Genomic DNA, 26,655 nt, shown 5'->3' on the forward strand with positions numbered 1-26,655 from the left:
CCCAGGTGTCTCTGCCCTGCTGGAGGACGGCTCTTTGACTTATTGGCTGGGATCAGCGTTTCACAGAGATGACCCCTCTGTGGCAAGGAACTTGGCTTTGTCAGCTCTCAAATTTGAAGTGCTTCGTCCCCTGGGACCGAATAGGGATTTCCTATTTGGGGGATGTTTACAAGGGAGGCAGCCTCTTGACATTTCAGGACTTCAAGGCTGATACGCCCAGTCTAACTCACAATTCTTTTGTTACCTCCAACTACGCCATGCCTTGCAGACCCACGATCTCCCAGGCATTTAGTTACTTGAGTATAGCCCGCTAGAGGCAAAGGTTTTCTTTTGGCGCCTTGGCAGAGGGACCCTTTCCGTGATCTATTGTTCGCTGGTCATACAATGCCCAGACAGCCTCGAACGAGCTAGGTGGAGGTGGGAGGCCGGGGTGGGAGACCTGTATGATGATGACTGGAGGGAGGCCTGCATGGCACCCTGAGAATTGAATTGAAATGAGATTTATAGAGCGCGATGGCTACCCGGAGGCCTCCCAGCGCTGAGGACAAAGAGGCAGGAGACGACTTAGAACAACCAGGTTTTCAGGAGCCTGCGTAAGGACAGGAGATTGGGTTCCTTACGTAGTTGAAGTGGGATGGCATTCCAGCCCATGGCACCATTATAGGAGAAAGAGCGACCACCACATCTGGTCCTTTTTATTCTGGGTTGGAATGCAAGGAAGGATCCGGATGACCAAAGATCTCTTTTTGGGTGGTAGGGGGTGATGAGTGTCTAAAGAATGACAGGGCCCTTCCTCCAAAAGGCCTTGTGGGACAGACACATAGCCTTGAACTGAATCCTTTGCTTAATCGGCATCCAATGCAGGCTTTCTAGTGCTTGTTTTGCAGATTTCCAACCCGGGATCTGGAGTAGTCTGCGGGCCGCGCAATTCTGGGTTACCTGGAGCTTATTGATGGTGTACTGAGGTGCTCCCAGGTATAAAGCATTGCCATAGTCCAGGCGGGAAAGTATCAGTGCCTGAACCATGATTCTTCTGGCATGGAAGGGGAGAAAGGGGAAGGACCTTATGAAGCATCCTTAGAAGTCCAAAACAGATAGACGAGAGTTTATTTGCCTGGTGACTGAATGAGAGTGACTGATCAATCCAGATGCCAAGGCTCTTGATTTGATCTTTGGGCATAGGAGCAGGGCATAGGCAGACTGGCCAAAGGGAGGACGAGTTAAAGATGGGAGAGTTGCCCAGCAGCATGAGCTCCGTCTTATCCCCATTCAACTTAAGGCATGATTGGTCCATCCATTTGGCAACCTCTTGTAAACAGCACGCTAGGGTATTAGATGGTCCTTCCAGGTGGTTAAGAGCTACCACTAGCTGTGTATCATCTGCATATGAGACAATTTTTATGCCAAATGGAAGAACAATTTCTGCCAGAGGTTTCAGATATATGTTGAATAGGATGGGGCTCAAAGCGGAGCCTTGAGGAACCCCACAGTGGAGGGGATACTGATTGGATACAGTATCTCCCTTAAAAACCCTAAAAGAGCGGCCAGTAAGAAAGGATCGCAGCCACTGTACTGCCATACCAGACACACCCACCTTCATAAGTCTGGTGCATAATGTAGAGTGATTGACAGTGTCAAATGCAGCGCTGAGGTCAACAAGGATAATGGCTGCAGTTCCCCCTAAGTCTAGGATCCTTCTTGATTCCTCAGTCACTGCTAAAAGAGCCGTCTCGGTGCCCATTTGTGGGCGGAACCCAGTCTGGGAGGGGTGAAGTAGTCCATTGTCTTCTAGGAAGGCTACCAAAGTGTTATTCACATGCCTTTCCAGAATCTTGCTTATCCACGGCAGTAGGGAGATGGGGCGATAATTGGCCAAAATGTCCCGATCCAGGTTGGGTTTTTAAGGCAAAGCTTTTACCATAGCTCCTTTCCATGCGGAAGGAACTGTCCCCCTGGAAATGGAGGAATTGAGGAGGTTCAGCATTGTCGGGCCGATAGTATCAGCCACCAGGTTAAGTGCTTGGGGAGGGGCAGGGTCGATGGGAAGCATGATTTTATATGAGCCATAATTGGCCCTAACAGAGATAGATCAAGAGGGGGGAATTGTTCTAAGAGAGAATGGGGTTTTACCATGGGTTCAGCTGGGGTGGCTGTGGTACTTGTGGTTTGAGGAGGTGAGAAGGCCTGATAGATCGTTTGAATCTTTTTATAGAAAAAGTCTGCCAGCGTGTTGCAATGTGCAGTAGGGTCACATAGTCTGGGGGGTTTCTGGGGGAGTTTAGTAAGAGTCTTGGCAATTTTAAAGATTTCTTTAGGGGAATTTGCGGCTCGTATAATTTTATGTTCATAAAAGGTGGCTTGTGTAGTTTTAATTGCAGCTTTATATTGTTTAATGGAATCCCTGTATTCTGTTTTACTAAAAACAGAATAATCTAGCCTCCATTTCCTTTCAAGCCGTCTGCTATGTCGTTTAAGTGCCCTTAGGTTATCAGTATACCAAGGAGCAGTTTTCGGCCTGTTTGACATGGGAGCAGGTTTTTGGGGAAGTATCATATCCAATGTAACGTGGATCCAGGAGTTAAACTCCTCATTAGCTTTCCCTATGTTGCAGTTATCCTCCCAGAGCGGTCTGTTGACTTCCAAGACCGACTTCCACTGATCGACTGAGAGTCTAGGCCAGTATCGTCTGCATACTATGGTACTGTTGGCAGATGTCTCGGGTCTGATAATTTCCCATATTATGGGAATCAGAAAGTGGTCAGTCCAAGGCAGAGGGACTGGGGGTCCTGTAGTGAGCTTATCACAGTTACTAAAAACTGGATCCAGAAGATGAACCTTAGAGTGTGTTGGTTTTCCCACCTTCTCATTGAGCTGGAGGGCTGCTAGACTCTCCGTCAACTCCTGTGCAGCTTTGTTCGAGGGATCGTCTATATGAAGATTAAGATCACCCAAAAGAGTGAAATTCGCGGGCCTCATAGCTAGTTCTGCTACTACGGTAGGCAGAGCATTAGTGAATTTGTTTGCATTGCCCGGAGGGTGAGAGCTGGTGATTTCATCGGGAAACATCCATTACAATGCATACCATTAAAACGCATGCCATTACAACACATTATAAGGTAAGTGTTGGAGATTTGTTTAGTATTAGGTTGGGTATGGGTTTTGGGGTACATGGGAATAGTAATTTTTACCCCTACACTATCCAACACTTTCCCTACTGTTGCACTCACTGGAGTGGGAATAGTAATTTTTCCCCCTACACTATCCAACACTTAGTAATTTTTACCCCTACACTATCCACCTCTTACCCTACTGCTACACTCACTGGAGCGGGAAAAGTCATTTTTACCCCTACACTATCCAACACTTACCCTACTGTTGCCCTAATAGTATTATGCATTGTAATGGTATGCATTGTAATGGTATGCGTTGTAATGGAATGTGTTGTAATGGTAGTTTTTAAAAATGCGTTGTAATGGCATCCGTTGTAAAATCATGCAATGTAATGGTAGTTGCGATGTAAAGACTGCGTTGTAAAAGCATGCATAGTAATGTCATATATTCGATTTCACCGCGGTTGCATATGGTTCAATTTAACTACTTACATGCGACCTACCTCACCCTGCAGCTCCTAAAACACCTAGGGCCCGATTCACAGAACTAACTTAAGACAAAATCCTAAACTTACTACCATTTTGGTATTCACAGAAGGCACTTACTCATTTTGGTATTCACAGAAGGCACTTACTCATTTCGGTATTCACAGAGGTTAGGAGTCCTAACTTTAGGACTCCTAAATGCCTTCTGTGAATACCGAAAGTCTTAAAATTAGGATTTTTCTCAATTTAGTAGTAGTAAAGTTCGGACACCTATCTTTAGGACTCCTAAATGCCTTCTGTGAATACCAAAAGCCGTAAAATTAGGATTTTTCTCAGTTTAGTAGTAGTAAAGTTAGGAGTCCTAACTTTAGGACACCTAAACTGAGAAAAATCCTAATTTTAAGACTTTCGGTATTCACAGAAGGCATTTAGGAGTCCTAAAGTTAGGACTCCTAACTTCTGTGAATACCGAAGTGAGTAAGTGTCTTCTGTGAATACCAAAATGAGTAAGTGCCTTCTGTGAATACGAAAATGGCAGTAAGTTTAGGATTTTGTCTTAAGTTAGTTCTGTGAATCGGGCCCCTACTCTCTGATGTACCTGCCGCCTGCGTGAGATGTGCACTTTCAGCAGCAGATTCTTTCCATGTTGCATGTTGCATGGGACTGTCAAGTGTTGAGACCCTTCTGGGAGGGAGTGTGTCGGGTGCTTTCCTCTGTCCTCTCCTTTCCTCTGTTGAAATGTGCCGTAATGTGCTGTTGAGGCTGGTGGAGAAATTGGGGGGCCCCCGGGCTGAGCGGGTCTTCATGGGGGTGGCCTGTTTGGTCGTTAAGAGAGATGTGCCTCGTACTTGAAAGCATCAAGCACCACCAGCCATCAGGTGCTGGCGTAGAGGAGTGGACTGGTGTGCACACCAGGAGAAGCCATTTTTTTAGGTTTGTGGCTGTCCTTGGAAGCACAACTGAATATGGAGGAGGTGGTGTAGCTACTACAGACTGTTGATATGATTCTGTACTGTATTACAACATTGATGTCTGGGCTTCCTGTATTGCTGTACTTATGCAGTTTTCTCTTTTGACCTGTGATACTATGTGTCTTGCCGTAAAGTTTTCAATAAAGTTGGTTATCAAAGAAAAGAAATAATGAATTTCTCCAGCATAATTTACAAAATCCTGAAACGCTACAGAGCATTACACATACTGAATGGCATGACCAAGTATTCGTAATGGCCAGACTTGGTATTGAATGCTGTTTACATTCATTCCCTCCCCTACAGATTCTGACCTGATTGCATTCCCCTCACAGTTCTGATGGAGCAAGGACTTGTTTATGTGAGACTTGCTCGAATTCAATTCACTCGTTTAACGTATTAACTTATTAACATTAAATTATTAATTGTGTCTTGTGACCATCCTCACTCATTACATTTACATTAAAGACAGTGAAGCTTGCCTATGTGTTTACTAACCATTAATACGGATAGCGGACTAAAAGCGCGGCTCTAACAGGGAAAACTTTACTGCGCATGCTTCAATTGCATCTACGTAATGTGACATATAACCTCTTTGGAGGGAATTTCTCGCCCATGAGCAGAATGCACTAACATGGCGTCTTCAAGACCCACATGCCTTGCACTTGCTTTTATATCTAGAAAACACTTTATTTACTAAGAGCTAATGCAGGGAAATTATTAATGAATAAAGGGGAATAGAGTAGATGTAGGTGGTATACAGTGAAATCATTTATTTCTTGAATTCATATTTCTCTTTTGACCTTTTCATTAGTTCGTATTTGGGCCTTCTTGCCATAACCCGAGTGTTTGAGTGAAAGCCGTCTGCGCATGTGTGACCTCTACTTCCCCTGGAAGAATGATCCCATGATTGGACCATATCCAAGGCCATCGACCGCTAAACCCTGGGAACCCGGATGTCAGAAGTGCAGTTGCTGAAGTCATTTGAACATTATTGATAGAAATGTTTCAACTGTGAATACAACTCTGTGGGAATAAAGTAAAATGTATATTAATAAGGGGATGGGTTTGGGAACAAAGAAATTGCTATGCCATCATGATGTGATGACCAAACACCCCTTGCCTGTCCAATCAGAAATCGTATTATTGCGATACTGCAACTTTAGGGAGTGGTACGTGAATCCCAAAAGGTATAACAAAGGTAGTTTAGTTAGTTGGGGTGTGCGTGATCCTGAGAGAATGCTGAGAGGGAAGATGTTGTCTGAGTTATTGATAAGGCTGATGCTGTGAGATGCTGAAGAAGATTCAATTGAGTGAAAAGAAGAGATAGGAAGCAGCTGGGTCATAGGCGAATGCACCACCAAACTAGTCACAATGGTATATCCTATTGCCCACCACAAGTGATCTGCTGCTTGTAGATCATAAAAAATAACTAGACTTAATTTGGTTGGATGAGAGGCAATAAGTGCAAAACAAACATTTAGGCACATACGAATATGTAACCACAGGCAATTACAAATAAACACATTTTGGGATGTCTTTATTCTCTGTTGTGCGTCACAAGGTATAAACAGCCAACACGTTTCGCCCAAACATGGGCTTCTTCAGGGCAGTATATTATGTAGGGAAAGACGAATCCGGTACCGCGTTTATCCAAGAAGGACTATTTGAGATGACTCCTACTGCATTTACTGTAAGCTCATGGTAGAGCGAGAAAGAAGACCAGACAAAAGTGTAGCTGGCAATCCAATGTACAATCCACATTGGGTTCAAGTCTTTCCGGCGTGGTAATTGCCAATGACCGGAAAATAATAAATTACGATTTTCAAGGTGGCATTCACCGCATGTTGAAACCCGGCGCCTGGTCCGTTTCGCGACGTCAGTGGGCATGGTCGATAGAAGCTTCTACCATGAGCTTACAGTAAATGTATTATGTATTATGAGCTGGGGGGGCAGGACATAGCATCTACACTGCCTTAAATACAATTATCTAGTACAGATCTTGTTATAGTTCACGCAAGCCAACCACAAGCTGCCTCTAAAGCTAGCAAAGCTAACATTGGGGATCCGGAGCTAGATAAAGAACCTAGAGATGTTGTCTTTTCCTTATCTGATGGGGGTGAATGGTCTGATGACTTGTCATACACTACAGATGAGAGTTGTAGTGACCAGGAAGAGGATGAGGGATGTAAATCAAAAACTATTTTGAAGAAAAAGAAAAGGAGACGGGGGGAAGGATCTGGCTTGGGACTATAACCCTACAAATCAACTTACCAATCCTATACCTGCTGACCCATCTAACTCCGATCATTCTGGACCAACCCCTCCAACGCTAGAGGCTATCTTCCAGGCTATTTCAATGCACCGGGAAGAGACGCGCCGGGATGGGTGCAAGGCCCAGGCTGCCATGCGTAAGATGCAAGGGGTTGTCTGAAAGCTGACCAAGTCGTGTAGTGTATTTGGGGAGCGACTGACTGATTTGGAGTCTAGGATTGTCTCTACCGAATCTGACCTGGCTACGAATCAAACGCTAGTGGATTCTCATGAGGCACAGCTAGTCGACGTCAAATGGAAGCTTGAGGAATTTGAGAATTGCCAGCGGAGGAATATCCTACGGGTGCTGGGGGTTCCCAAAGGGGCAGAGGGGGGAGATGTTCGTTCATATGTGGTGGACTTGTTACGAGACTCCTTGCCAGAACTTACCAAATGGAATTGGGCTTTAGAAGTGCAACGTGCCCACCGTGTCCCTTTTGTTCAAAAACAGCCAGTAAGGGCAGGGGCTCTCCCCCGTGCCATCCTGGTGTTTTTCGGCAACTTTTTACTACGCCAAGCTGTTTTTGAGAAAGCAAGACCAGAAGCAAAAAGAACTAGGAACGAGATCTCCGATTTTGTTCGTCCGGACTTCTGCCACTCCACAGTCGAAAGACGGTGGAGGCTGCGCCAGCTTATTAAGCCATTTCAAGACAAAAAAGCGCAAGTGTTTTTTAAACAATCCAGCCCGGCTTAAGGTGATCTGGGGGGCAAACCAAATTCTTTTTGTCGGAAATAAAGGCTAAAGAATACCTGGATGGCCTGTCTAGCTAGATTTAGTCAGCTGTAATGCACTAAATAAGTCACAGTTTACACTCAATCACAAGGGGGAATTAAATAGGAGGGGCAAAGGTAGCACTGTATTTTCATTTTGATATACTTGAAATGGAATTAAACTATAAAACTGTGAATAAAATGCATGTTTAAAGAACAACTACGTGAGATTGTGGTTCTATGAGCAGCATGTATTAAATACTAGAGGAAGGTCTTAGCATCAAGGCTCTTGCTCTGTTGCACATTCATCATGAATAGACTCAAGATTGAGTCTGTACGCCTCATGTGGGGAGGTGGGGTGCTGGGGAGGTGGGTGGAGTGGGAAGTCAGGGGAGTGACAGAGGGGAGGTGAGGGTAAGGGAAGGGTGGTGGGTAAAAAGCAAGATAAAGGAAGTATTTCCAGAATCAGTAGTGAAATGAAGAATCAGTCAAAAGAGATTAATGGAAGGCAGAAGGAGAGCCATAATGTGGAGGAGTGTAAGGGCAAGAGAATACTAATAGAAGGATCCCTGGAACTTGAAACTAAACTTCAATGGGGAAGATAACTATATGTTCATAGAATGTGGCTGGGCTAAATGATAGGGCAAAGAGGATTAGATGTGCTGAACTTATGCGGTTAAACTCTATGGATGTAGTTTGCTTACAGGAGACACATTGAAGAATACAGGCCCCAGCTAGGCCCGCAGAATACAAGTGTTCGCTCTCCTGTAACAAAAGCTAGAAGGAAGTTGGCACGGAAACTGCAAATACAAAGACAGAGTTTATTAACCCTTAAGGGTGGTCCTACAACCTACACAACACTCTTCAGTATTGCATAGAGTAGCACAAAGAATTTGTGTACACGGTCCCCTTTTATACACAACAGAGGGGCTCATAAGTGGGTGGATACAACATAGAGCAAAATTCATTACCATTTATGGACATTTTCGATACAGGATCAATATATGGGCGGAGTTAACAATTTCCTGAGCCCGCGAAAACATGGTCAAACAAGGACTAACTGATAACAGATGTGGTCAAGTCTGGGCATGCGCCAGACGGACAAATGAGCTATTTATAGACTGTTACTAGGCAGATTACAAGAGCAACTAGCGGAAATGTAGGACTCTTCTCGTGCAAAGCACGTGGGGACATGACAATACAAGATGGAGTCCAGACATTAGTCAACATAAGACAAGAAACATGTTCTAAGGAAGGAGAATTCATGTCTTTAGTGAATGCTTAATCATATCGCTGTTTTCATTTTCAACAGACGACCCTTTCAGCATTTACTGAAGACATTCGGCTTATTAGGATAATCATCATATGTCAATTTTTATCATCTCTTCCACCTCTTTGTTTAAATGTTTCTGATAGGTGACATTGGCAATAGCTTTCTTATCAGAAATACAGAATGACACACATAGAGAACAGAGTAAAGGACCACACTGAACACAGATGCAACAGGAAAACAGAACTGCCACAATAATACAGAGACCAGTTAAAACCTTCCATCCCCATGTAGTGATCAATGCCCAAAACCATCCAGAAAAGGTCCAAGTGCCATTTTCTGTATGAATCTCAGCTGCGATTTTATGCAATTTATTAATAGCGTTATAAACTGATGGCGTATGGTCAGGAATGAACACACAACAACTACTTCCGATAATTTTACATGCTCCACCTCGGTCAGCTAACATTACATCTAATACCATACGATTCTGCAATGCAACAATTCTAGTAATTTGTAATTCTTCCGTAAGATTCCCAAGAGCAGCAGCGGTTTGATTCGTCACAGCCTCTACAACTCTTGTTAACCTTCGAACCTTCCTACTATTTAGGGCAGCTCCAACTAAGTTAAAATCAACATACTGCTGTAAGCTAGTATCAGTTTGATCAACATCATCAATAGATAGAGTACGTTTATACCTATTTACAGTTACATTGTTCAGCAACTTCAAATCTTTATGATAGGATGCAGGTGCTAAGAATACAGGGGGTAATAAAAACGCTACATAACATACTCCGGACCAGCCGGCTGGTAAGCGATAATAACCCTTATTCCCACATACGAAGTATGTGTTATGGGAGGCTAAGAAAGTACTATTATTTAATCCATCTATGTTCAATACAATAATACAGTCGCTAACACCAACAGGAATATAACCCACACTCTGGACACACAGGTCCGCTTGAGCTTGTGCCACTTGAATCACAAATTGTTCATTCCCAGCAGTGTCTCTGGTGTTCGTGAAGATGTAGGGGATCGATTCATTGTCTGGTCGATATTCTTCCCATTCCCATATTGTCCCATTCGCTTGTGGATAGCCATCTTTATCTTGATGACATTCCCTATTAAGTCTGAAAAGTAATCGTCCCACTGTGGGTTTCCGTGTGGCGAAAAGCAAAGTGTACCATGCTCTACAAGAGCCATTATGAGAGAAAGGAAGAGGTATGAACGGCGTTCCTCCTTTCTTCTGATGAGCTGGCATCATACCACATATCCAACAGTTCGTAGCATTTGTAGCAACATGGGTATGATGCAACATCTGGATGAAAGTGTTATTCAAATAAGACTGACGATGCTTCAATTCTTGATACGGAAGGGTATAAAAGTAGTGCTCCTCAGGCACTGGAGTGGTCAAAACAAGCAACTCACGGGCAGGAGTCACATCCTCAACAAACCATGTGGTTATACCAACAATAGCTACAATGATAATAAAGCTTGTCGCACAAAGAATCTTCTTCTTTTCCATCTTGTAGTAAAAAGTCAATATCTTCCTGAAACTAAAAGGTTGTCAGAACTCTTCCCCTTAGGCAGCCGTTGATTTCTTCACCAGCGGGCCAAGACGGGTGTCACTACACTAATGCAGGGATGATCCCCCCCACTTGCCTCATTGGCTCTCCGTTTCACTAACCTAAGGGCCGTTCTGACAACGTATCTGGGTACAGAAAAAATCACTTCCTCGGTCTAAGATGATATCTTCCTCCTCCAGGAATCGCTTGGTCCGGGAAGAGCTCCTCAGTGTCGTTCGGTTCCACAGCACGGCCTTTCTCTGCGGTCAGGACTTCTCGATGGTCGGTCAACACAGCAGGCTCCACTAATCCAGGCGGCACTTTACGACAGTGCAAGGAGTGGATCCAGTTCTTCCGATTGGAAACTCGCACAGCTGTCCTCGTTGCGAGCAAGACTTGCTCAGGACCAACCCATCTCGGCTCCAGACTGTTCGTCCTTTCGAACACCTTGATCATGACATGATCTCCAGGTCGGAGATTATGACCTTCACCTGTGGAGCGATCAGGGAGCGCTTCTCGAACCTGTTGATGAATAGAAACCAAATTATCCGTTAACTGTGCCAGATAATCATTCATCATTACACAAGGTACATCATACAGTGACTTCGGTTTCGGTGGACCCCAAATATTCATTGGGCGTCCGAACACGATCTCGTAGGGTGTGAGACCGGTCCGAGAATGCGGTATCGATCTAATTGACAATAATGCCAGCGGTAAAGCATCTGGCCAAGTCAAAGAAGTCGAAGCTTGGATCTTAGCGATCTTAAGCTTCAAAGTACCGTTATATTTCTCAACCAATCCCGCAGACTGAGGGTGAAATACTGCATGAAACTTCTCGGTAATGCCTAGCCCTTTCAGGACATACTTGATAACGTCTGCTATAAAATGAGGTCCGTTATCACTCCACAACAATCTACAAACACCATATCGAGGGAAGAACTCCTTCAATAGCATCTTGGCGGTAGTCATTGCAGTATTGTCTTTCGTAGGGTATGCCTCAACCCATTTACTGAAGGCACAAACCACTACTAGAACATACTTCAGATTGTTACAGCGCTCAAGCTGAATGTAATCCATTTGCAAAACCTCAAAGGGTGCAGTAGGTGTTGCAAATCCTCCTGCTGGAATTCGTGTACCCTTTCTTGGGTTGTACCTCAGGCAAATCATGCAGGTCTGCACTACCCTCTTTGCCGTACTAGCGATCTCCGGATGCTCCCAAACTCGTGTGAGTAATTTAACAATTGCGGAAGCTCCGACATGCGCTAGTCCATGTGCCATCTGAACCATAGGTTGTACGAAAGCTGTGGGTAACTTCCATTTATCCATCTGCTTACTTCTCCAACACCCTTCGTCATCTAATTCTCCATCATTAGACCACTGTTCCCGTTCCTTATCGGAAGCGGTCCTCTGTATCTCCAGCACTTCTCTCCTAGCATCGTGCCATCTTTCTACCTGTGACTTCACAACATACATTGCAGTAGTGCCAGGCTGCATCGCAGTCTCTCGTGCCACCCGGTCCGCTAAAGCATTTCCTTCTCCAACTTTATCAACCACCTTTTTATGGGCACTACATTTAACTATAGCAATCTTCTTTGGATATGTTAATGCAGTCAAAAGGTTGTGAACTAACTCTCCATACATTATCTGTGCTCCATGTGACGTTAGAAACCCTCTCTCCTTCCAGAGTAGGCCGAAATCGTGCGCTACTCCGAAGGCATAGCGGCTATCTGTATAAACATTCACACACAATCCTGTACTGAGCTCACATGCTCGTGTTAATGCTATCAGTTCCGCTGCTTGAGCTGATTTCTGCGGTATGCGTGCTGTCTCCACGATTGTTTGTAATGTGGTTATTGCATACGCTGCTGAAGTCGTACCATCTGGTAGCTTCAGGCATGATCCGTCCACCCATAGTTCTCCATCTACATCTGTAAAGGGCGTATCCTGGAGATCAATACGACCCTTTGTCTGTTCCTCAGTCACAAGAATACAATCATGTGCTTTCCGTGCTTCAGACTGAGTTTCCGGACACGGCAACAATGTGGCTGGATTTAACGTTGCACACCTCTTTAACGTAATATGAGGAGCCAAAATCGTCAACTCGTATCCCGTTAAACGAGCACTGGTCAAATGCTGCGTCTTTGTCTGATTAAGCAGGGCATCCACAGCATGGGGAGCTAATACCAACAGTTTGTGAGATAACACAATTCCCTCGCTTTGGCGTATTGACACAGCTGTCGCCGCAACCGAGCGAAAACAACCAGGCAATGCTCGGGCAACATGATCAAGTACAGCCGAAAAATATTCACAAGGGCGCTGCTTGTCGCCGTGCATCTGAACTAAAACTGATAATACACATCCATCTTTCTCATGCACATACAGTGAAAAGGGCTTCGTATAATCAGGGGTACCTAACACTGGTGCTGAACAAAGGGCTTGTCGTAATTGCTGGAAAGCAATTTCACACTCATTTGACCAGGGAAGAGGAATCGGAGTGTCTTTTGTCAAGAGTGCTAACAATGGCTTAGCTATGTGTGAAAACCCCAATATCCATTGCCTACAGAAAGAAGCAAGACCCAAAAATGCACGCACATCCTTCTGTGTGGAAGGTACTGGCGTGTCCAAAATTGCTTGAATACGATCTGGTGTAAGTGCACGCCCCTCCTTAGACAAAAGGTGACCCAAATAAGTCACCTTTGGTCTACAAAATTGCAATTTCTTCCTCGACACTTTGTGATGCCAAAAAGGAAAGCAAGGATAACGTACACTTCTCACACAGCTCAGGAGTGTCGGCCGCCAACAAGATGTCATCAACATATTGTATAAGGGCAACACCCTCAGGCAGAACAAATGAATCCAATTGCCTTTTCAACGCTTGACTGTAAATACTAGGGATCTCTGTATAACCCTGAGGGACTCTACAAAATCTATAAGACCTATTATTCAAAGTAAAGCCGAAAAGGTATCGGCTATCAGGGTGAATAGGAATCGAAAAGAAAGCATTTTTCAAATCAATAACTGAAAACGTGGTCGCCGTTGGCGGGACCAAAGTGAGTAACGTCGTAATATCAGAAACCACTGGATACTGAGGTATCACTATCTTATTCACTTCCCTTAAGTCAATGATAAAACGATAAACCCTGGTATCGGTATCTTTCTTCAAAATGGGTAAAATAGGACTGTTGCAGACATTATAGGGAACTTCCTCCACTACTCCCACCTTAATCAAATCCTGCACAATCTGTATGAGTGCCTCCTCCCCCTCCTGGGAAATACGATACTGAGGGAGGCGTGGTAACATCGCACCCTCCTGGACACTAATGTGGACAGGCGGAATCACCATCTGTCCCACATCAGTATCCGAAGTGGCCCACAAATAATGAGGGAGGGAAGTTAATGCAGTATCCTCCGCAACCACACACATCCGTTCTGTCATTGGGTGATTATCGTTTAATATCACACGTACTCCAGTGGGGGAGCAGCGGATCGTTGCTCTGAAGTGCTTAAGCATATCAAGACCCATAATGTTGTTGGGCCTGTTCGGAGCAAGCAAAAACGGACAGGGTGCAGAAAAGTGGTCAACATGAAATGCAAGGGGTCGGGATAGAGGGCTTCGAGAGAGTGTACCATCAAACCCTACCGATGTAACCATTAAGCCAGATGGGGGAGCCCTCGGAACCAATTGTTTGGACAGCGCACTGCGAGTAGCTCCTGTATCAACTAGGAACCGATCAGTAGAACCCAAAACATTTGCTGAAACATAAGGACCCTTCTGATCAACCGGTACTTCAACTGATTCCAACCCCCATCCAACGCAATCCTATGCATGCTGCGAATCATGGTACCCAGGGCGGTCATTCCCAGACATCTGATACTGATGTTGCCGATCAAACACATTAGGTCTATCTCGTTGCTGCACGTTAGGCTCAAAGCGAGCACGATCATTGGAATTCCCTCTGAAATTCGAAAAGCCCCCTCTACCTCTCGGTGGTCCCTGAACACGTCCCTGACGAGATGCATATAATACCGGACAATCTCTGGCCCAATGACCCAACTGTTTACAATACGCACATTGATTTCTATTAACATCTGACCGGCCTGAAGGGGGACCATAAAATCCTCCTCTACCTCTTTCGACACCCCAACGAGGCGGACCATACACTTGTGCTAGCATCACCTTAGTTTTCAAATCTTTCGATTTCTTCTCCTCATTCCCCTTCGCCTCTTGTTCCTGACGATCATAATACTGAGCCATAGTCAGGAGGGATGCCGGAGACGAGGTGGACCAAGAACTTTCACTCGCTTTCAATCGAGCTGCTATTCCCGGTAATAAATTCGCCACATATTTATCGACAAAAAGATGTCGACCCGTATCATCCGTAAGTGACTGACCACTGAAATCATGAAATGTCTCCTCAAAGCGCGTAAAGAAGTCTGAAACTGATTCATCAACCTTCTGTTTACATGAGGCTAACATGTTCCAGTCAATCTTTTTAGGGGGGATAATTGTTTTCAATTTAGTCAAGATAGCAGCAGGAAGATCTAAAATAAGCTGGGGTGGTTTTTGCGCGGGTTTTCTCTCCCTATCCACATCCTCAATCTCAGACCACCTAGCCTTAAAAGCGGTAGCATCATCCACCTTCCGCACAGATCTCCACATATCCGGTGGTAAAATGAGCCCAAAGAACAAATCTATATCCGCTAAAGTCATAGTACAAGAATTCAAGGCCCCTTCGACCTCTTCGTAAAAGGCCGCTGGATTCTTGCGGGGGTCAGGCAATGCATTCTTTAATGCCATAACATCAGCCCTATGCCAGGGAGTATAAACCCAATTATACACATAATATCCCCTAGCATCGGGGGAAGATATATCTGAACTATTTCCTGCTCCTTTAGGAGGAACATACAAAGGTGCCGCCTCTCGCATCGGTTTAGCATGCACTAGTTCACTCTTATCTGAATGGGAAGTAGATGATTGGTCGCCGCCGATATGTGAATCCGATTGCTCCTTCTCCCCTGCCTGTAGGCGCGCACTCTCTTTAAGTTCAACCGCCGCGTCCTGCAATGCAAACAGCCGTCGGACCGCATCGGGTACCTTAGAGGGAGAAAAAAACACCGTTACGTAATGCTTTAGCATCTGATACTACAGCATCAGGCTCGAAAACATCAGAATATTTCCGAAAGGCAGTAATCACTTCATCAGAAAAAGTTGCAGCAAAATACAGCTTCTCTCTATCCTGCCAACTTTCCAAAGATTCCAACAATTCAGCAAGAGATAGCTTGCCTTTAAGTACACGCAGAGAAATTTTCCGAAGCTCACCCATACGCTCAATTGATAACATGGACCGCGTGTCTACCTTATCCGAAACCGATCCAGAATCCTGTGACCTCGGGGCAGACGCGCCAACATAAGGGGGCGGAGAACGATCTAATAAATAAAAATCATCTTCAAGATTAGTAAGGACAGGATAAAGTGGCTGGCGGACAGCATATTGACCCGAGACTTGCAACCTACGCTCTTTCTCTTGTCTCTCCGCCAGTTCTCTTTCCTCCCGACGCTTCGCTTCCTGTACTCTCACATGATAATTTTTCCGTTGCTCTTTATCAAACAGCGCTTTCTCACGTTTCTCTCGCTCACGCACTTCCTTCACCCATAACCGTACACATTCAAACATATCTTGTCGAGCACGCCGTTTACACATACACTGTGCCACATACTCAATCTTACGCATATCAAACGATCCATACAAAGGCCATCGTAACTCAGGATCCTTTTTGGTGTATTTCCTCCACACTGTGCTGTACATTATAGAGGAAAGACCATGCTTCACATACATATCCCTATTAGGAGTCCCCTCTGGGGGGGCTGGAGCAGATTCCTCAAGATCTAACCGGTTTCCAAAGCAGCAGCACCACTTACGGAGTGCGCTAAAAGCAGGCATGCTCAAAAATAATGCAAAATATGCAGTATTATCAAAAATGGCACTTAAACTTTGCGCCGTTCAGATTTAAACAACTCCGGAGAAATATCTCCACATTACCTGCCTATATGTGTTGCAACGCATATATTCTCACAGTAATCAATACAAAATATGACAGGTCATCACAAATCAAACTCAAATAGCCAACCCAGGCTTCAAAACTCGGAGCAAGTACCATACAACGGTTCTTACCAATCAAGAGTGTCCAGATTCCAACTGCCAAGTTCCAAAATTCGCCCAAACGGCTGTCGCGGCAAACCGACAGAAGAGGTCTCAGTCGAGGACCGGCGCCACCCAGAAGGTCAGTTCGGAAGGGAAGGAAGAAACCTCGGGATGCCAGGACTAAAAACGCCGCTGTCAGTGATCACTTTCCCGGCCAAATTCCTCACCTTCGTCACGACCAATCCTTCGAGCATCCGAGTCGCCGATGAGCCCCACGTGACGGGCGCCAATTGAAGAATACAGGCCCCAGCTAGGCCCGCAGAATACAAGGGTTCGCTCTCCTGTAACAAAAGCTAGAAGGAAGTTGGCACGGAAACTGCAAATACAAAGACAGAGTTTATTAACCCTTAAGGGTGGGCCTACAACCTACACAACACTCTTCAGTATTGCATAGAGTAGCACAAAGAATTTGCGTACACGGTCCCCTTTTATACACAACAGAGGGGCTCATAAGTGGGTGGATACAACATAGAGCAAAATTCATTACCATTTATGGACATTTTCGATACAGGATCAATATATGGGCGGAGTTAACAATTTCCTGAGCCCGCGAAAACATGGTCAAACAAGGACTAACTGATAACAGATGTGGTCAAGTCTGGGCATGCGCCAGACGGACAAAGGAGCTATTTATAGACTGTTACTAGGCAGATTACAAGAGCAACTAGCGGAAAGGTAGGACTCTTCTTGTGCAAAGCACGTGGGAACATGACAATACAAGATGGAGTCCAGACATTAGTCAACATAAGACAAGAAACATGTTCTAAGGAAGGAAAATTCATGTCTTTAGTGAATGCTTAATCATATCGCTGTTTTAATTTTCAACAACATAGTCCATGGGGGAAAAGAGAACTACTAAGGGTCGGTGGGTATAATATTCTGGCCTGCACAACTCAGACCTCTAATATTTGTGGGATCGCAATTTTAGCCAAAACATAATTAGGTTTAGCCAAACGCAAGGCAGTGGATGCCCTGGGGAAGTGGGTCATAGTAGAACTTGCAACAGAAGTTACGGTATGCTCGGTCTACGGGTCAAACCAAGATGACCCCCAGATATTTGCAGACCTGGAAATAGAGCTTGCTACATGGCCAAACTCCTTAATTTTCTGTGGGGATTTAAACATTTCTTTAGATATTGGTGCTGGGATGCAGAGGCAAGGTGGGTATTCCGGTCGGAAGCCTAGAGTTTATAGGGTTTTAAATTCCCTTAAGAACAGTCATGGTCTTGTGGATATCTGGGATATAAAAAACCCGACTAATTCCAGCTATCCATATTTCTCCTGCCCACATATTAAATATATCAGGATCGATTATTTTTATGGAACAAGGGATTTACTAGAACGAGCTGGGATTAAGAAACTCCCTAAATTAATATCTGACCACAACCCTCTGATCCTAGAAATTGAAATATCTAGCTTTAAGAGACCACGGAGCAAATGGACATTCGATAGGAAACTGCTAGTGAATAATGAATACATCGAATTTATTAAAGAGTGGGCACAAGAATATTTTGATATTAATCGCTTTAGCGCTGACAGGGGGGCTGTTTGGGTCTCTTTTAAGGCCTCTCTTAGAGGGGAAACTATTCGTTTTGCTGCCAGAGCTAAGATGAAGTTGGAAAACAAGAACCAACAAATATTATGGGAGTTGGCCAGAGCTGAAGAGGAGCATGACTTGACAATAATGCAGGGACAAGATGGGGACCAAATCCAACATCGAATAATTGCTTTAAAAGCGGAACTAAATAGTTGGCTAACACAGAGATCGGCAGAAGAATATCAATTCCATCGGAATAGCACATATGAAAACGGTGAGTTAGTAGGTAAGAGGTTAGCCCTTCGTACTAGGCAGAGGTTATCTTTTAACGTAATACCCTCCATTAAAATAGATGCACAAATACGCACTGATCCAAAAGACATTATTAAAGGGTTTCCACGTTATTTTCAAGTCTTGTACCAGGATGATATTAAGAAAGATCGAGCGGAAGCTGTGCAAAACTTAGCAGGACTGACTGCAGGCACCGAACTTGGAGGGGGCTTGGATAGGCTAATAAGAGATAAACTAGAAGAAGAAATTACTCTAGAGGAAGTTCATTTAGCTCTGCTAGGAATGGCTTCGGGGAAAGCAGCAGGCCCTGACAAAATCCCGCTAGAGATTTATAAAATCCTAGGAACAGTAATAACACCTCTTCTTCTTGACTTGTTTAAGAGAGTGCAGTATAATGGAACCCCCCCTGAGTCTTGGAAAGAGACAGATATTATAATATTCCCTAAAAAATGCAAGCCAGGTGACAATTCATCTTCATACCCGCCGATCTCCTTGATTAACTCAGACTCTAAATTATATTCTAAAATCTTGGCCAATCGGCTTGGGAGGGTCATAGAACATCTGGTCTCCCCCTGGCAACATGGTTTTATCCCGGGCAAAGGAACAACTGACCATACCCGTAGAGTTATCACTCTTTTGGATATCATATCTGAGACGGGGCCAGATGGCTATGATCCTTCTCGATGCCGAGAAAGCTTTTGATCAGGTGTCCTGGGAGTTTTTATGGGGGATATTGGAGTTAAACGGTTTTGGGCCACAATTTATAAAAGCAGTTAAATCAATGTACTGTCAACCAAGGGCCCGACTGCAACTAATGGGAAAGGAGTCTAACAACATTAATATATCAAGAGGGACTAGGCAGGGACGTCCCTGCTCCCCGATTTTATTTGCTTTATATATTAACCCTTTAGTGGTCAAACTCCTACAGAGTCGGAATATTAAGCCAATACCTACGGGCGGGTATGAGACCAAAGTATTGGCTTATGCTAATGATGTTGCGGTGCTAACCCCGAATCCAGCTGAGGCAATTATAGAAATAAATAAAATTGCTGAGAGCTATGGGCTTCTCTCTGGATATGCATTAAATAAGGGGAAAACTATTGTGCTATGCACAGATAACATAGACTTTAATGACCCAAGGAAAGCAGACACAGCGGTCTATATTAGGGTTCGAATAAGTGCTAAAGTGGATGAAATTAATAAATGTAATTTCGAACCTTTGATTAAAACCATAAGGAATGATCTAAGGAGAGTCAATAGGCTACATTTGTCCATCATAGGCATGGGAAACTTTTTTCAAATGACCATGCTACCGAAGATATTGTATTTGTTTCGTGCTATACCACTGGCTGTAGAAGATAGTATACTGAGGGCATTGGAGTCAACTTTTTCCAATTTTATATGGCAATATGGGAAGTTTAGGAGAGCGATTAAATACCTAGCTCTACCGTAAGACAGGGGTGGCCTGGCAATCCCTAATATCACCCTATATTACTGGGCAGCTCTTCTTCATCAAATGGTTACTCTGTTTGTCGTGGATAATGACACTGGAACAGAGCAAGGTCCAAAACAAACTTTGTATTGGGAAGAAAGCTCCAGGGCTCTTACTGAGACAACTGGAACCAAGTTACTATAAGAAGGTACGGTTTAAAGTGATCCACAGTGCATGGAAAGCATGGAAGCAGGTCTCCAAACTTATGGCAATCTCGAAAGTTAGTAGATATACCCCCCTTTGGCACTCATCACTATTACCATCCCAGGTTAACGATGATATGGGGAAGAAGTGGGAAAGGTATGGGGTAGGAACAATTGAGGACTTTTGTGGGGGAGAGCAAGATTTTCAATTTCCCGTGTAATTGATGGTTTTTGGTATACCAGATAACCATTACTTTAAATTTGTCCAGATCAAAAGCATCCTCCCTTAAGCACCCCTAAGATTAAGCTCGACAGGATACCACTTTTAGATACCATAACCAGGAAGTCCAGCAGAATTAGGAACCTCTATAGCTTACTTCTAGACAAGATCCCAGACGACTTCGAAAAAACTGAATCATATTGGGCAGTGAATTTGGGAAACCCCGATGTGGATATTTATATGAGCCTCTCCTTAACAGCCAAAATACTTTTATCCTCGAACTTAAAAGCTCAACTGTACAAAACTATTTTTAATCTCTATTTTACACCTGCCAAATTGTACACATGGGGGAAAAGGATAGATGATAAGTGTCCCAGATGTGGGCTAGGACCAGTCACCTTGATTCACATGCTGTATGACTGTGAAAAACTAGCTTAGTTAAAAAAAGGGTTATTAGGGTATTGGGAGGAAGTATTAGGCCATAGATTAGAACTATCCCCTACTCTGTTGATTCTTAGTTATGATAGCACAATGGGTCTTAGCACTGAGGAGGAATACTGTCTCTTTCTGGGGCAGCGGTATATAGGATATTACTAGCAGCTAGACGGAAAGATGCTGAACCACCAACCTTCCACATGTGGCTTGCCAGGCTTCTCGGAATCTATAATCAAGAGAGGGCTATCTATGCCTGCAGGGGCAGACAGGCTAGAACCCGGGGGCAGAAGGTCTGGGCATATATCGCCGATTGGAGCAGAGATGTAAGGGTGGCATAGGAGGAAGCTAACAGAGGTGGCCTATATCACCAATAGGGGTAGGCTCTAATGAACTGCTTTGCTTGTAGATATTTCCAAAGTACCTTGCAGGAGCGGTTAACTGCTCCTTTAATGGATCAGGCCGATTTATATCTGATGTAACATATATTTCTCTAGACTGCTTCTTCTGTATTAACTGCCTTTTATAATTAATCTATTGTAATGTATTAACTGGTTTTATCATTGATTGATATTTGATATATGTGTATTTTTTCTAGGAATGCTTAATAAAAACAAAAGAAAGATAATTACCTATCTAAAGCAATTGATTAGAAGAAGATCGCGGAAGAATCTCAAGGAGGAAGAGAGTGTCAGAGAGGGGTGTGACGTGTTCGGCGGTTTAGAGAGGTTAACTGTCCTGTCCTGATTCCTGTCCACAAGTCTTTGTCCCTGATCTTTCCTGGGGACCCTTATCAGCCCTTTGGCCAGGAGGTTGGTCTTCACACCATCTGTGGTAACTATAAAATGTGTATATTTCTTAAATGTACTGCTGTCTCTATCCTCTCCTTTCTGAGCAACGTCAATCTATTAAATTTGTGAGAGTATTTGAATTAATTGAATCTTCCTCCCTAATGATTGAAGGTGTCCGTGGTGTATTTGAATGGTTCACTCAGCTTTAAACTTTAGATAAAGGTTTTAAAAACTTCCAGAGTCTGAGTTTATTATTATAGATGAATTATTTACAAGAGAGGTTATGTGGATCGTCACCATCAACTAGTTCAAACTAATTTGGTTCATCGACCAAATGGGAAGAACTTATTGATCAGTGATAAGAATTTGGAAGGAATATGAATTACTGCAATATTGATCAATAGGTAAACAAACTTTTCCCCAGCGGCTAACCAGGTGAATTTGAGTGATTAGGTGTGTGTTTTGATGGGCCCGGGTTAATATATGGTATTGGAGTATCTGTTGTTGGTCCGCCACTGGAGCAGTTCCCCTTTAGAAAAGAGCTTTGCATTTTTTATCTAATGGGCAATCTAGGATAGTGATTGCCCATTTGGTTTGGAAATTAAAACATTGGAGAGGTGGAATGTCTAAAAACCCTTATGCAAGATGTCTGGTAGGTATTGCTTCAAGCCCTTGTCCTCCTTCATGGATAATGGATATATTTTACATGAGGAATTGGGGACCCAGGTATGAGTTCAATTTCACAACATTCATAAGAGAGAGGTATGCCTCCTTACAACTGAACACATCTTTACATTCTTTATAGATCTCAAGAATATTTTCTTTTCCTGACTCCTTGAAAGTTGCAATATTGTTACCCTCTATACTCTGACACAATTGAGGTCCTGTGCAGTATTTTCTCTTTTTAGTGGCACACAATGTTACAGACAGCAGTCTGAAGTGGACTGGATAGGAGGACATTTTCCAGTTGATTCGAAGGGTTGTGTTTCTTCAACCAAGTTGTTTCCAGAATAATTGAAAAGGCCAGTGCATCAATAATACCAAAGAGTACTGATATCACATGAACACATCTAGCCAACATGTACATGACTTCTCTTTGTTAGTGAACAGCCCCCAAACACAGTACTACCAATTCTGGAGGCACATCATAAATCGCTTTCTTTTGTTGGAACTGAATATGAATAAGGCACCTCATGAGCTCCAGAATCCAGCAGGGTACTCTTAGAAGTTGGCAGGACCACATTGCTAAAAAATGTGCCTTCATGTGGATAGACATATTTGCTATCTGTCTGCTCGACCTTCATATGTCCATGAAGGATGGGCATTTTATGGCAAGACAGGAGGCTAGCATTATGCATAACCTTTCATTCACCACCTTCTGTGCAGCACTTTAAAAGCATCAAGTAAAACAGGATGTAGTCACAAAACAATAGAACACTCAACATAACAGAAGTCCTCAACTTTCCATATTCATCCTCTTTTGTTTGCTGCTTCTGAGCAGATGAGTATGTCTTTTTATTGTGTGTTTGCTGTATGATATTTGTGTGGATGGTTCATTTAATTGAGTTCCATTCCATTAATTTTCGGGTAATAGGGTTGATGTTAGATTTTAAATTTAAATGAGGGCTAAAAATGTAGGTTTTAAAAGGCTTTGGTAGAATTTCATACTCAGGCAAGTGTATGAAAATAAATTAAAACGTTTTAGAATGTTTGTTGGAACCTACCGTTTTTGAGGCAGCGCGAGTGCAGAGTTTTGAATAATGCGCTTTCGAGGGCTCCCTCGCGCCCCGATCGTTCGAGGATAGTGTAGAAGACCGTGTCACGCTCGGGTTGTTTTCTAATGGAAATTGAGCATGTTTGGCAAGTGTCTGCAATTATACGCATAATTCTTTAGAGGCGTTAGAGATGGTTGATCATACTTGGCAACCCGTACACGTCATTATGAGTTCCTAGACAACGCGCGTCCAGTCAGCATCTGCTGACAGTTAACAGCTGACTGTTGTCGATCGGAGGGGAGAAGTGGGGTTTTTTATGCGTTGCGATCGATTGTTTATGTAAGAAGGAGTAATTCGGAGTAAAGTGCAGGAGACAATAGAAAGGCTGGCTAAAGAGGGTCAAAGAAGAATACAGGATCCTGAGGAAGAGGAGTTTTGGACTTTATATGAGAAGGAGGAATCTCAGAAAAGGGGACCAGGAGGAAAATGTTTTAAAAAACAGAAACAGTGATGGTGCACAAATTAACATCAGTTTATTGCAAAAGAAATAAGGAACGTCATCTTTTTCTGGTGTCTAAGCGGCAAAAAGGAGAGGCAGGTTAACCCTGCAATGGAGAGGGGCGGACAGCCCTCCTGGTCAGATCAGGGTCAAAATGAGGAACTAGATGAATATATTTTAGATTTGGGATATAATGAAGATCCAGATGAGTTTTCGGAATTTGAGATTACTAATAAGAGTAGCGTAAGTGAGTTGAAGGATCCTTTGAGTCAAAGTTTATTTAATCCAGTACAAATAAGGCACCCAAGGAGTTCAGAGTGGTGGCCAATGGGTCATGTGGCAGACTGTAGTAGACACTGGATAAGACGTCCTTTAGAAGCGAATGAGAGGAACCTTATGAGAGCGGAATGCCCTTGTCCAGTGATCGATTTCAAAAAACAATGACTCCAAACCTAGACCCCGATCTAATTACATATTTGTTTAAATTGGGTCGTGACCCTAGGAAAGGACTAGAAAGGTCCTTAAAGCAGTGCAAAAACAAACTGCAGAATATTTTTGGTCCTGTTACGAGGAGTCTTATTTGAATGGGTCGGAACTGGATATTAATTTATTACAATGATGGAGCCAAAGGGCTATATGCTTTATTGGTAACGCCAATGCAGGGTTAATTGCGGAAAAACGTAAAGAAGTCATTTTGAGAATTAGCCCAAAATTGGGTGAGTTTGCAAAATGGATTCAAGTGAGGAGTCGAAAGGGCTGTTCTTTGGAGAGAGCCTGGTTAAGTCCATGGGAAAGCATGTAAAAACTTTCACGGTACTTGACAAAGCACATGTTTCAATGTGGGAGGTGTTTGGAGATGGAAATATATATGGCATGGCTGGAAGGAGGGTTCAGACTTTTGGCTGTCCATATGTCAGGGGCCCATTATATTTTGGAGGAAACGCCCAAGGAAGAGTTGTTTTTAGAGGATCATCTTATTCAGGACGTTTCTTTCCTCAACGGGGAAGAGAAGGAAGGAAAAGACCAGGTTAGGAAAGGATAGGTTACAAAACAGGATCTCAAACAGGACAACAAGGTTAGTATGAAGAAAGTAATTGGTTTTACTCAGAAAAATACTAGAGAAAGGTTAAAGTTGTCTCGCAAGGAATGGGATGAAATAACAATGGATGTCTGGGTTCTGGAGAGTGTAAAAGGTTATCTAATAGAATTCCAGATGGAACCATTTCAAAAAAGACAACCAAGGGAAATTATTTTCCAGGAAGAGGTGAAAGGTAATTGTGGAGAAGGAAATAAAAGAAATGTTAGAAAAGAAAGTGGTTATACAGGTAGTGGAGACTCATAAAGGGTTTGAAAGCACCCTTTTTGTGGTGGAGTAGAGAGCAAAGGGATGGAGCCTGGAAATCAATTTAAGGTAACTAAATTATTTTGTGGTCTACAGACATTTCAAGATGGAGGGGATCCATCTAATATGGGATTTATTGTTGGATAAGGATTGGATGGTGAAGATCGACTTGAAGGATGCATATTTCCCAATACCAATAGCGGAAGAAAGTCAGAGATACTTTCAGTTCAGGTGGAGAGGGCAGCTTTTCCAATTTACATGCCTTCCACTCGGTCTATCAACAGCCCCTTAGTGTTTCACGAAGGTATTGAGGCCAGTAGTTGGTTATTCAAGAGAAAGAGGGGTGTGATTGATTGTGTATTTGGACGACATTTGATCTTGGATCGAAATGTAAAAACTTTAGGAGAACACATTTTTATGGTACAAGATCTACTGAGGCGCCTGGGTTTTGTGATAAACATGGAGAAGTCTGTATTGGAGCCGGCTCAGACGTTGGGGTTTTTGTATTTTGTAGTGGACACAATGAGGAAACAATTGGAGTTACCGGAGGGGAAAATAACTTTAATAAAACAAAAGGTGTAGTTTTTCTTAAGGAAGGCACAGGTCAGCTTGAGATAGTTGGCAAGAGTGATGGGTAATTTGTCGTCCTCGATACAGGCAGTGTTTCCAGGGCCTCTGCATTAGAGAGCCTTGAAACGGGTCAAGAAGTTAGGTCTAAGGAGAGGTCTTTGGGATGGAGAAATGTGTGGGATGGAAAAATGTGTAGTTGGACGTCGAGGCTAGGAACTAAGTTGGTGGTTAGAGAGTCTGCAAGCGTGGAATGGACGTGCAATTTTTGGGGTGTGTGCAGACTTTGTGGTTGAAACAGATGCAAGCAATTTAGGATGGGGAGCAAGACTAGACTCTCAGGAGACAAGAGGGAGATGGAATATATGCGAGAGAGATCATATAAATTGTTTGGAGATGAAAATTGGGGAATTAGCAGTTCGCAGTTTCACAAATCAGGTGCAGGGTGCTTCGGTTCTGTTGAAAATGGACAATACATCAGCAGTGACTTATATAAACAAGCTAGGAGGAATCAGGTCAAAGAGATTGTCGGAATTGGCAAAAGATTTTTGGAAGTTTTGTGTGGAACACAAAATCAATGTGACTGCTCAATATTTTCCAAGGAAGGAGAATTTAGTAGCAGACTGGAATTGACATTTCTTGAGGGATTACAGCGATTGGAGACTGAATTTGAGAATATTTCAAATAAATCAGGAAAGCTTGGGTCCTTTAGAGATAGATTTGCCAACTGATCGGTCAAGGTTGACTGATAAGTTGGTGAAGTATGTGAGTTAGAGGCCAGATCCAGGAGCAATATCAGTGGATGCATTCAGTCTAGATAGGCAGAAGGTGAAAGGTTATGCTTTTCCGCCTTCTTCCGTGATACAGAGAGTTCTGATGCAAGTGAAATGCAGAGATGCCGGCTGGTTCTAGTGACTCTGTTTTGGGTAACACAGGCCTAGTATCCATCTGTGATGGAGTTAGCTATGGAAGATTCATGTTTAATAGAAGCAGAGAGGAGT

This window comes from Triturus cristatus, chromosome 10 (genome assembly GCF_964204655.1).
Source record: "Triturus cristatus chromosome 10, aTriCri1.1, whole genome shotgun sequence".
NCBI lineage: Eukaryota > Metazoa > Chordata > Amphibia > Caudata > Salamandridae > Triturus > Triturus cristatus.